Source organism: Hypanus sabinus, chromosome 7 (genome assembly GCF_030144855.1).
Source record: "Hypanus sabinus isolate sHypSab1 chromosome 7, sHypSab1.hap1, whole genome shotgun sequence".
NCBI classification, from domain to species: domain Eukaryota; kingdom Metazoa; phylum Chordata; class Chondrichthyes; order Myliobatiformes; family Dasyatidae; genus Hypanus; species Hypanus sabinus.
In genome coordinates, this window is record NC_082712.1 from 137,951,251 (window position 1) to 137,965,042 (window position 13,792).

Here is a 13,792-nt window from a genome sequence, read left to right on the forward strand (position 1 = left end):
ACTGCTTTCAGAATCAGCCTATATTTTCTCAGTTAGGATGTTTATTGCACAATAGGGAACTCGAGAGTCTCAGTAGTAGCTGCACTTCAAGTCCAGTTTCTTTTTATTTGCTTCTGTATGTTGGGGTAGCTAACCCATTCTCTTGGCGACTTGATCCTTGCTGACCTTGGCAACATAACTGCATGCAGACCTGTCACTGTTTCCTCATGAATATCGGGACTGAATAACTGGGGGCTTGGATTCTGCCTTCTCAGTGACCAGAAGAGAGGAAATTAGCAGGCAAGGGAGCACACATGCAAAGCACTTAGTGGCTTATCTAACACTGAGCAGGTTGAAAATGTGATTTTTTTTTACAGTATACATGATATTTGGCTTACTTCAAAAATAAGTCTGCATTGAACCTCTTTAATTAAAGCTTTGTTTTCAAACCATGTCCCCCCCCCCATAGGTATAAATAAATAGAGAATAGCAGATCTGGTTATGCAAATACAAACCACTGTAAGCTGCAGAATATGGCATGTTGGCACTTGAAACCACTAAAAACTGATGACCTGCTTTGGTTCCTGTCAATTCATTCGATATTGTAAATTATTTATTATAATTGGACCAATGATACTTATGAAAAATAGCTTTTGCATAAAGACTGAAATTTTCATTTATAGTTGATTGGAACCAGAATTGCTAAGCCAGCCTTGGTGCAAGAGGTTAATTATTTAAGTTTATGACTAACGAGAATAAAGAATGAATGAAAAAAATGGGATTGATGTAGGATTAGTGTAACGTGGGTGGTTGATGGATAGTGTAGACTAGACGGCCATAATGTCTGCTTTCATGCTGTATCTTTCTAAGATTATGGTTGTTGGGATATATTCTTGGCTGATAACTTTGTTTTCCCTAATAAGTTTGAGTTTTAGAATAAATGTTATGGTTGTTTGTGACAAATTATGATTGCCTCGTAATTAGAATTTGTTGTTAGAATTAGTGGGTCGAGAACCAGGAGTGCTGGTAGTTGTGAGTTATTTTTTTCCAACATCTGATTTAGTCGTGGAGTTGAACAGCACAGGAACAGGCCCTTGGTTCTAACTTGTCCACGATGGCCAGGGTACTTTCCTGATCTAGACCCAGTTGCCTGTGTTTGGCCCAGCTTTACCTAAACCTTTCCCATCCATGTATCTGTCCAAACGTCTTTTATATGTGTAATTGTACCTGTCTCTACCTTTGGCAGCTTGTTCCTTATGTTGGCAACCCTCTATTTTAAAAACTTGCCCATCAGATTCTCTTTAAATCTTGCCTGTCTCATCCAAAGTCTATGCCTTCTAAATTAGGTCCTTGTACTCTGGGAGGGGGAGGGAATACTGTGATTGTCCAACTTTTCTTCATCTTTCATCCTTCAGCTTTTATGCTCCAGGGAAATAGTCCCAGTCTTTCTAGATTTTCATAACTCAACCTCTTCATCCCTGTAACGTCCTTATGAATTGTCTTTGTACCCTCTCAAGTTTAAAGGCACCCTTTCTATGGTATGGTGATTAGATCTGCACACAGTGCTGTAAGTGTGGTGCAGTGTTATGTATGAACTTTTGCACTCAGTGCAGAGACTGAAGGTAAGTGAGCTCTAAGCTACCTTCACCACCCTGTTCGGCTATGTCACCCCATTTGTGGGAACTAGTCACATGTACCCCTTGATCTCTCAGTTCTACGGCATTCTCCATGGCCCTTCCGTTCACTCTGTATGTCCTGCCCTGCCTGAACTTCCCAAAGTGCATCAATTTGCACATCTGTGTTGAATTCCATCAGCCATTCCTTCACCCATTTTCCAAGTTGATTTAGTTTGGGGATTCCCAACCTAGCTTAATTGTACTGGTCCATGGCATTAAAAGGTTGGGGACCCCTTGGGCAACCACCTTCACTATCTACTATACCACTAATTTTGTTATCTACAAGCTTACTACTCATGCCTACAATGTACTGAGCAAAATCGTTAATATATTTGACAAATAACACTGGATCCAGCAGAGATCCCTGCGGCACACCACTGGTCGCAGGCCTCCAATCTGGGGAAAAAACAACTCTCTCCACAACTACTTTCTGGCTTCTTCCACCAACCCGATGTTGTTTCTGATTGGTCAGTTTACCCTGGGTCACGTTTTCTAACCTTCAGGACCATGTTCTTAATAGGATACTGTTCACAGGTTTCTGTGGTTAAATTGAAATAATGGTCATAGAATTTTAGTGAATGGAAAGATTGTTGATTAAGCAAAGGCTAAAAGCCATGCAATTTTCTGTCCCATTTCAGAAAAAAGACACATGCCTTGTGGGGTGCCATTGTCATAGATTGTTTTAAAGAAAAAGCCTGAAATCCGGCAATCAGCGATCTAGTTCCAATAAAGCGATAATGTCAGTTAAATTTTCAGCAAGTCATGTGATTGTACATGAAAGAAAGTCAAAGTAAATTTATTACTTAAATGCATCTATTACCATATGCTACCTTGAGATTCCTTTTCTAGCAGGCATTTATAGGGAAATAAAGAAATACAATAGAATTTATGAAAATGTACATAGAATGACAATTAAACCAATGTGTAAGAGACAAATACATCTGGCTGAGTTGTGGAGTCATTGAAAGTGAACTGTAGTTCAGAGTTGTGGTGAATGAAGTTATCCACACTGGTTCAGGAGCCTGATAGTTGTCGGAGTCATAACTCTTCCTGAGCTTGGTGTTGTTGGACCTAATGGCAGACATGAGTAGAAAGTATGGCCTTGGATGGTGGGGTCCTTGAACTTGGATGTTGCTTCCTTGTGGCAGTGCTTTCATCCGAATGTGCTCAATAGTGCGGATGGTTTTGCCTCTGATGCACTGCGTAGTAGTCCCCATTTTCTGCAGACTTCCCCATACCTGGGCATTGGTGCTTCCATGCCAGTCCATGATGCAACCAGTTAGGATACTCTTGACTGCATAATTAGAAGTCTGCAAAGTTTTAGGTGACATACCAGATCTTTGCAAACTTACAGGGAGATGTGCTGTTATGCTGCCTTTGTGATGAACACTTGCATGCTGACCCCAAGACGCATTTTGATAAGTTAACACCAAGGAATTTAGGGACAATGTCACTGTGCACAGGAATATTATCATGTCTAAGTTGCCTTCCAATTCTGTCACTAGCCTAACTTTGAATTATCAAATTTCTTGATAACTCCTGATTTGTATTGTTAAACTGGTTGCCAACAGCACAGTGGAGGGCTTTACTTGAAAGACTGGGCTGCTGGAGAAGAGGCTCACCAACTCCACAACTTTGAGGACAGTTGAGATTAACTTTTTAATGCTTTGGCAAAGGTTCCCATGTCCTCAAAAAAAGACCTTTGAAAGAGACCATCTCATTGAGTGCTGACGTCCTTGCTCATTCTGGTTTAATCTCTACATTTGACTATGTCTCTCATATTATTCTGTGAGGTCATCCAGAACTTGACACACTCATGCTGCAAGTGCTCTTCAAACAAAAACAGTGAAACTGCAGAGCAATGCGTTCTGGTTGACCAAGCCTGTAATTTTAGGAATTTCATCCAATAACTTTCTAATTGATCTGTGCTTTTCCAATCCCGGCAGTTAATTCTTTGTCAGCTGTGCCTCACTGAAAATCCTCTCTATCAACTTGGTGTCATAGAGCACTACAGCTCAAAAGACCCTTCAGCCCATCTAGTCAGTGCTGAGCTATTACTCTGCTTGGTCCCATTGACCTACACCTGGCCCAAAGCTCTTCACATTCCTTCCATCTGTGTACTGATCCAAACTTCTCTTAAATGTTGAAATCGAACCTGTATCCACCACTTTAGCTTGTTGCTCGTTCCAAAATTTCACCACCCTCTGAGAGAAGATTCCCCCTTAAACATTTCGCCTTTCACTCTTAACCCATGACCTCTAATTCTAGCCTCACCTAACTTCAATGTAAAAAGCCTGCTTGCATTTACCTTGCCCATGCCTCTCATAATTTAGTAAACATACCTCTATTGAATCTCCCCATATTGTCCTGCACTCTAGGGAATAACATCCTAACCCATTCAACCATTCCCTATAACTTAGGCCCTCAAGTCCTGAAAACATCCTTGAAAATTTTCTCTGTATTCTTTCAATCTTTATTATCTTTTCTGTAGATGTGTGCAGTTCTGGTCACCTAATACTCCAAATTAGGCTTCACTAATGTCTTGCACAACTTCCATACAACATACCATCCTGGAATCTTGTTCTCATCCACAAATACTCCTGTATGGACTCTAACTTAGGAATCTCCTATCCCTATAGCTAGACTCTTCTCCCTCTTCATTTCTGGGCCACAGAGCCAGACCCAGTGCCAGAGACCTGAATGTTGTGGCTTTCCTCTGCTAAGTCATCCTCTCTGTGCTCACCCCCCTGCTGAAGGGTCTAGGTCTGAAATGCCGACTCTAATCTTTTCCATCGATGCTGCCTGGCCTGCAGAGTTCCTCCACCATTTTGTGTGTGTTACTTACATTTAATTAATGTTTTTTAATATTGTGCCGTATTATAACTTCCCAGTGAACCTGGTGAGTTTTGAGGGTCAACAGGAGCAAGAACCCCAGGTGAGTGCAGTAAACATGATGAACCATTGGGAGCTCTGATTAATGAGATGGTGGATCATCAGAGTTTTTCTGTATCAGGAAATAAGCCCATCGAATGAGTACACAGTGGTAATGATATAGTTGAAATGAACTGAAATACTTAACTGGGATCCCAGTTGGATCATTAAAGCAGCTGGATGATGATGCTGTGATCAGGCAGTGGTCATGCTTAGGAACTTGATACACCAACTGGGGTTTGTGCAGCAGTTTAATTAAAAGATGGAATAACCTGTTCAGCAGCTCACAGCAAGTTACTAACTGTGTGTCAGCCTCTGAAGTGTTCAGCTCAGGTTTGCAATTGGTGTGAAACAAATGTGATCTTGACAGCAGACACGCAACTGTACACTGCTGTTCAGATTATCTTCACTATTGAACCTTAATGTAATTCAATATATTTGGAATGTAATCTCATCTATGAAGAACACATTTTCTCTCATGAATATTGGCTTCCTTGCCTAAACTGAATTAATCTATGAGCGTTTCTTTCCATTTCTGCAGTCCTTACTGGTGCGCTGCTGTGTTCTGCAGAAAGTAAACCCCTACTTCAGGTCACTGACACCAAGTAAGGTCAACAGCATTGATGTCACCATTAAGGCATTGATCTTATTCCTGGTAACAAATGACAACAGAAGCTGTAAATAAGAAAGCCTACCCACATTTTCAGGTGATTGATTTAGACCATCTTACCAGCACAGTGTTCAAAACAAGCTTGGTTGTTGTCATTGTCGCATGCATTATTTGGTCTGCACAGTATAAGTGAGGCAGCAGACATGCTGTAAAGTATAGCTAACAATGGTGTTCTTGTGCTGTTTAGTGTCTGTTTCTCACAAATGGAATAAACTTCTATACGTTTGGGCTACTGTACTACATAAATTCCAATACAGAAGTAGGCAGCTCGCAAACTTTTGCCAATTTATTTACTTCTCACGAACAGGCACAAAGACAGCCCAGAATCACAGCTACTGCATCGACTGCCTCACCATCCTAGTCACCTGGGTAGAACACTGACCTTGAGTGTGGTCGGCAACTTATCCCTATCACTATGGATATTCTCCAGTGGATAGGAACGTAGAGAATACAAGTTTGAGGGAAATGTTATTAGGGAATGGGCATGCTCTTCAGAGTCAACATGAGTCAATGTGATGAATATTTCCCCTCATGTCATGTGTTATATTTTCATATTCCTGTTTTTCTGTAATATATTTGACCAGCTTTTCCTTTTCATTATTTGTCTCCAGCAGAGCCTGCTGTTGTTTTACATTTCTGACCACTTTGAGTAAAGGTAATTTTCTACTGGACCTGTTAGTTGCTGCTGTGTATTTGCCCTGTGTGGTTGGAAGCATTCCTAGTATTTACCAATCAAAGTTCTTTTAAACAGTATCTATCTAAATCCTATTATACATAATTATATTTCATTTGAATTATTGACTAAAATAAATTAACATTGGTTTGGAAATTGGTAAACAAGATAAAGTTTAATTACTGTTGAAAACTGAAACCTGGACAGAAAATGCTGAAAGCACTCAGCAAGGCAAGTAGACTTGACAAGGTGGGAGAGAGGGAGAGAGCAACAACATTTCAGATCAAGGATCGTCCATCAGTACTTGAAAAATGAGAAATTAGGTGTGTTTAAAGTTGTAGAGAAGGGGAGGGGTTTGAAGTTTGGAGCAATGAGCTGCTAGTACTAGAAATGTGATCTATACATAACACTGGAAGCACTCAGCAGGTCTTGTTGGTCTCTGATATTTCTTCAGCAATATCCAATGCAAGACTGGGGAATTGCACCTCCATCTTCCAAGTGGGCATGCAGTCTTTGTGACTAAAATGTTGAGTTTAACAATCTTGTGTAACCACCTTTTCTTGTGTATCCTTTCTCGCCAATATGGTGGACTTTCAACTCTGACTACCTGTACTTATTTTAAGACCATTCTCGGCTTGACAAATTTAGTCATTCCTCTTGTTCACTCCACCCCAACCCTTTGTGTAACTTAAAGATATGTTCACTCGTTTTTCTAGTCCTGTCAAAGGATCATTGACCTAAAACATTAATTCTATTTCAGTCCCTGACAAAGGTATCTGTCATGCTGAGTGCTTCCAGCATTTTCTGTCCTTTGATTTAAATATAATATTAGTAGAGAAAACTTAAGTTTATTGTCTTGCAAAAATTGAACGAATTCAGTCTTGCTCTTCCATCTTGAGTGACAAGGTAGCACATGGTTGGTTTATTGATATTTGTGAAGTGATTGTAGAACAATTAAACAATTGAAGGATGGGGAGGGGGCAGTGTGGGCTGGTTCTTTTCTCTTGAAGACTTGGGATAGTTTAGCAAAACTGTAATTTTTTTTCAAGGTAACTTGGAACATTGTTAACTTTTATAAGAAAGACTATTTAAAAATTAAAAAAACTCTATTTAAAATGGAATTGCAAGGTGAATTCATAAAGCTATAAGAATCTATGAAGCCACCAAGCACAATCCTGAGTCTGTATGAGTTGGCTTTTGCCCTTTCAGTGGTTCTTGGCACACTTGGATTCCTACTATACATGATTCTGTTTTTACTTTTGTATGGACCTGCACCTTCATTTTTTTTTAATGTGCTAAGTGACATGGGTTGAGATAATTTATTAACATATGCAGCCAACTTTGGTCAAGTATCTGGACGTGTAGCTGGTGGTGTAGTGGCATCTGCACTGGACTTTGAGGTGAGTGGCCTCAGCTTTGAATCTGGCCAGCTGTTTGCTTTGAATCTTTCCATCTGTGCTGGGTTGAGCGTCAAGCTAGCAACTTGGTCTTGTAAAAAAAAAACAGATGACTGCTAAAGAAATGACGATTGTTACCTGGTGTGCCACAAGGCGTGGAGAGGGAAAAAAAGAAAGAAAATATATATATATTTCTTTGAAAAGAGCTAGCAATTGGAAAAGATTTCAATAAAAGTAAGATTGATCATTTATTGAAAGAAGTTGTACTACTCCAATCAAATCCCTATAATTCACCTTTTTGCAGACAAACAACTGAAGCGATCATTCCTACATATCTTGAGTTAGTAATGTGGTAGCTGCCTTCCGACAGTCAGTTAGCATTGACCAAATATCCAAGTTCAGTAACCTGATTCCAAACCACCATCTCTGAAAGGCAACAAAGCTGTACTCGGTAATATAGCCCCCATCCAGCTGTGCACTTCACTTGACTTGTCCCAATCTACAAAGCAACTTCTCCAGATTCCAGAAATATCTATCTAAATGTAATGGAAAGTCTTTGTGGAATGTTAGCTGCTTATTATCTGTGATTACTGCACCATCCAAAATAGAGGGGGAATGTTTTGGCAAGGATGTGCTGTTGAAATCAAATTTATTTTGTCAGATTGCTAGGTTTTAAATCCCAAATGAATATTTTCAATGGAATGTTCCAATGATAAACTCAGGGCGAAATTTGATCTTTGCTCCTTTATTTTAAGTATGGCAAAAGTAACAGCTAAGAGCTACTGGAAAATGAATTTAATTAGAGCCATAGAACATTACAGCACAGAAACAGGCCTTTTGGCCCTTCTTGGCTGTGCCAAACCATTTTTCTGCCTAGTCCCACTGACCTGCACCTGGGCCATTTCCCTCCATACACCTCTCATCCATGTGCCTGTCCAAGTTTTTCTTAAATGTTAGAAGTGAGCCCACATTTACCACTTCATCTGGCAGCTCATTCCACACTCCCACCACTCTCTGTGTGAAGAAGCCCATCCCTAATGTTCCCTTTAAACTTCTCCCCCTTCACCCAACCCATGCCCTCTGGGTTTTTTTCTCCCCTAGCTTCAGTGGAAAAAATTGTCGAAATCTTGTAATAATAATTGTCATTGGTTTATTATTCCACTTCTAGCTCCAAGATTTTGACACTTTTCTCCACTGCAGTAACTAGCAATTGTTGTTTCCAAGCAAGACAAAATTGCAAGTGTCAAGAGCTTTCCAAAAAAAGTTAGGTTTTGCAGACAATGAATATTTCAGCAGTTGCTCCATTTACGATTGAAGACTGATTTTTCGTCTCATAATGAGGTGCCATTTAAAAAGAAACATGCAATTAGCCAACTTTCTTTCTCAGAGTTGCACCTCGAGTGTAAATACAAACAATGAAAATGATCCTAAATTATTTTAATATCAAAATGTCAGCAGTCTGTTGTGTACTGACTGATAAAAATACAGCAGCTTTTGGATCTGCGATCATAGATCGTTGCACTCTGCTCCTAAAGTCTGTTACTACCTATAGATTTGACCTAGAACTGCTTGCATTGGAAACAATGGTTGCAGTACTCAAGTACATTTTGAAAGTCAGAATAGAGTAAATATTTGTTATGAAATTATGCTGTTTCAGTGACATTTTAATTTGCCCTTTTTTAAAACTACATTGAAAATACTAATTTCTGATTGAAAAACTTAAGCTTTTGAAGGCGATTGTTATTAACTTTTATTCTCAATATTTTGTTTCTCAGTGGATAAAATTGTTCATACTGAAGGATTCCTATCTGACTGGACTGGCAGCACAAAATGGAGTTTGAAGTTAATTATTTCTCATGAATAGGGAAGGATGTTTTCATTTTTATAGTAATGTAGGTATTAACATGTGATGAATGGTTTCTTTTGTCCATTTTTCTATGCTGTCATACAGATTTCGTAGGCAGGAACTTCATTTCTCATGTGATGCTTTATAAATAATGGATTTACATTTTAGAATTGGAGTTTTTTTTGTGTTAAACAGTATGAAGATTTTATTTGCCAATTGTTCTTCTGTCTGAATTACTTTCCAAAATAAAAACAAATTATGAACCTAAATAGTGTTTTGGCACCAAGCTGATAGATTTGCTTACAAGTTTATGTGATAAGCTGTACAGTATTTTTTCTGATAAGGATCGAAATAATCAGCTAATGCTCTTGACACAATTCAGCCAAGAGTAACCAGAGAAGTCTCTGACTATGCATGCACATAAACAATTGCAGGTCCGAACCTGGTTGTGTGTGGCTGGCTATCTGAATATGTCGTGTCCTCTAAATTGTTGCTAGCTCTTTACCTGATGTGGGTTCAAGGTCCAGTTAAGAAATGGGAGCTGAAAAGTTGAGGGAATGCTACGCCCAGAAGTGACTTTTATTTGGAAGAGAGATTGATTGAAATGCTGAATCCTTTTTCTCTCTCCACAGATACTGTGGTTTTGCTTTATGAGGGGAAATTGGATAGTACAGTAACCCTTCAATCACACCTTTTCAAAATAATATCAGACTGGAGCAAAGTTCATCTTGATTGTGGAAATGTAGGAGATACTGAAGGTTGGAATGAAGGAAAGTAGATGAACTTGTGAATATGTATTAGCATTGGTACATTCATCCATTGAGCTCCTTCACCATTCAACTGGAATATGCAGATTGTGACCTCAATTCTGCATTGCCTCCTGCTGCTGTTATCTTCCATACCCATGTTTATCATGGATTTATCTACCTTTCCTTAAAAATTCTGAAAACCGTCCTTATTAAAGATATGATGAGTAGACGGGTATATGGGGTTGGGATTGAGTGGGATTCAGGGTCAGCCATGATGGAATGGCAGAACAGACTTGATGGGCTGAATGGCCTAATTTGCTCCTATGTCTTATAGTTTTACATCACCCTTTGAGGAATATTGCTCCAAAAAATCCAGTCCTCAAAAATCTTCGTCTCATTTGCCTTAAACAACTCTAAATGTTCCCGTTAATAGAAATATCCTTACTTAATCTTGTTATGAAACCCCTCCCCCAGCTTTTCGCCACCTCTCCTTTCAGTTATGATTACAGTAATTAGCAATTGTTGTTTTCCATATAAGACAAAATTGCAATTATCAGCATGCAACAAAGCTGATTTTATAGTTCTGGGACCCAGTTTTCTTTTAGTTGGCATTGAGGGAAGGGAACTAAGGTAGACTTTGGAATGTCAAAGCCAAAGAGTGCCACTTGACTGTGGATGAAATTACCAAACTCGTCAAAACATGGGGAACCATCACGAACTCCCTCAGCTCCTGATGATCCCGTGATTTTAATCCCTGGGGCCAACATGTGCAGCAGCCTTCAGGAAGGTGAATCCAAGAAAAGCACCAGCCCATATGGGATATATGGTCAATTACCAGAGACCTGTGCTGATCAATTGGCTACAGTGTTCACTGAGATCTTTAACATCCCGCTTTGCTAATTGGAGGCACCCACCTGCTTCAAGCAGGCTTCAATTCTGCTGGTGCCTAGGATGAGCATGGTAACCTGCCTCAATAACTGTCATCCAGTAGCACTTACATCCACAGTGAAGTGTTTTGTGAGGTTGGTGATGAAGCATCAAATCCTGCCTGAGAAGTGACTTGGATCTGATCCAATTTGTCTACTGGAGCAACAGGTCCACTGCAGATGCCATCTTACTGGCTCTTCACTCAACCCTAGAGCATCTCGAGAATACCTCAGGATTATTTTGATTGACTACAACTCAGCATTCAATACCATCATCCACTCAAATCTAATCGATAAAATCAAAGACCTTGAGTCTTTAATAGCTCCTTGTGCAATTGGATCCTTGGATCCCTCACTTGCAGACCCCAGTCAGTTTGGATTGGCAACAACATCTCCACAGTCTTCATCAGCACAGGTGCACCACAGGGCTGTGTGCTTAGCCCCCTGCTCCTATGGCTGTGTGGCTAAGCACAGCTTTAATTCAAAGTTTGCTGATGACATCATGGTCATAGGTGCGAATCAAAAGAGGTGATGAAGTAGCATGTTGGAGGGAGATTGAAAATCTGGCTGAGTGGTGCTATAAAAACAACCTCTTACTCAATGTCAGCAAGAGCAAGGAGCTGATTATTGATTTCAGGAGGAGGAAACCAGAGGTCCATGAATCAGTCCTCATCAGAGGATTAGAGGTGGAGAGGGTCGGCAAATCTAAATTCTGTTATTATTTTGAATGACCTGTCCTGGGCCCAGTATATAAGTGTAATTACCAAGAAAGCATGTAGGGCCTTTGCTTTAGAAGTTTATGAAGATTCACCAGGACATCTAAAACACTGAAAAACATCTATAGATGTGTGGTGGAGAGTATATTGACTGGCTGCATCACAACCTGGTCAATACCAATGCTCTTGAATGTAAAATTGTGCAGGAATGTGATGAATGTGGCCCAGTCCATCATGGGTAAAGCTGAGCACTGAGCACATCTACATGAAATGTCACAGGAAACCAGCATCCATCATTGGTAACCTCCACCACCCAGGACATGCTCTCTTCTTGTCGCTGCCGTCAGGGAGAAGGTACAGGAGCATCAGGACTCGCACCACCAGATTCAGGAACAGTTATTTACCCCCTCCCCCAATCTCTAGGCTCTTGAACCAAAAGGGATAATTTCACTTGCCCCAGTATAGAGATGTTCTAAGAACCCATGGACTCACTTTCAAGGACTCTACATCCCATGTTTTCAATATTTATTGCTTATTTATTATTGTTCTTTCTTTTGTGTCTTTTGCACACTGGTTGACTGGTTGAACACCCAGGTTGGTGTGGTCTTTCATAGATTCTTTTATGGTTATTATTCTATAATGGATTTATTGAGTATGCCCACAAGAAAACAAATGTCAGGGTTGTATATGGTGAGGTGTGTGTGTGTATGTGTATGTGTGTGTGTGTGTGTGTGTATGTATGTATATATATACACACACACACACACACACACACACACACACACACACACACACACATTATATTTTGATAATATGTTTACTTTGAATATTAAATTGGTTCAAAATTGCAATTAAGCCTAGAATATCAGAACTCTGGGGAATCTTGAGCACAATTCTTTCAAGTAGAAACATTGATATTAAGCCATTTGCACAGAACATTTGCTTATCTATTCATGATATGAAATCATAAAGCTAAATGGGGCTGGAAATGTCACCAGGACTCTGAGCGAAGCGTTGAAAGCACTGTTCAAGCGTCGAGCTTGTTCATGGAATTTCTGGTCAAAACAACCAAGCACTCATCAGGTCAGGCAACATTTTTTTAGAATGAGAAACCGATAGCACTTTTAGTCAGAGGCTCTTTGTTAGTATAATGATTTTCAAGGTATAAATGTGTTGGAATGTTGGGATATATAATATTTCTGCATTTGGTTTGTTTAAACTACTTGCCCTCCCAACCTAAGACTGTACCCAAAGAGCATTTTGAACTTAATAGCAATCATGGTAGTTAAAATCTGCTTTGCAGAAAAAACAATTTAAGATGAGCATAGAACATAGAACAATACAGCAGAGGACAGGCATTAGGCCTACAATGTTGGGCTGATCTTGATGCCAGTTTATACTAAACGGGATTGCAAGACACAGGTGCAGAATTAGGTCATTTGATCAATCTAGTCTGCTTGGCAATTTGAGCATGGCTGATTTATTTTCACTCTCAACCCCATTCTCCTGCCTTCTCCCCAGAACCCTTGATTCCTTTACTAATCATGAAACTATCAACCTCCGATTTAAATATACTCAATTACGTGGCCTTCACGGTATCTGTGGTAACGTATTCCACTGATTCACTGCACTCTGCCTAAAGAAATCCCTCCTCATCACTAAAGGGACCTTCTTCTACAGCCCTCCTCTGTGTATCAGCCGTATCCCTCCACTCTGTTTTAAAGTTCCAACTAACTTTATTATCAAGCGCATGTACGTTGCTATATACAATGTAAGATTAATTTTTTTTAGCAAGAATTCAAGATAAATACAAAAAACCTAACAGAACCAATGTGCAAAAGACAATCAACTGTACAAATACAAACAGAAAAAAATTAATAACTTGGCAATAAATATTGAGAAGGTGATATGCAGAGTCCTTGAAAGTGGGTCCATAGTTTGTGAGAGCAGTTCAGTATTGGGAGGGTGAAGTTACCCCCACTGGTGCAAGGGCCTGATGATTGCAGGGTAATAACTATTCTTGAACCTGGTGGTGTGGGTCCTGAGGCTGCTGTACCACCTTCCTGATGGCAACAGTGAGCAGAGAGCATGGTTTGGATGATGGGGGCCTTGATGTGACCTGCTGCTTTCCTGAAGAGTGCTGTGTGTGCATGTGCTCAGCGGTGGGGAGGACTTTACCCGTGATGGACTGGGCTTGTAGGATTTTCCATTCAAGGGCATTGGTGTTTC

At 39.9% G+C, this 13,792-nt stretch overlaps 1 protein-coding gene across 6 annotated transcripts in view; it reads left to right on the forward strand.

Annotated features, from left to right (window-relative positions):
* The window catches only part of plekha7b (pleckstrin homology domain containing, family A member 7b), a 422,578-nt gene that overhangs the window by 123,213 nt on the left and 285,573 nt on the right, over positions 1–13,792 (forward strand). The gene's annotated exons all lie outside the window — the stretch shown is intronic.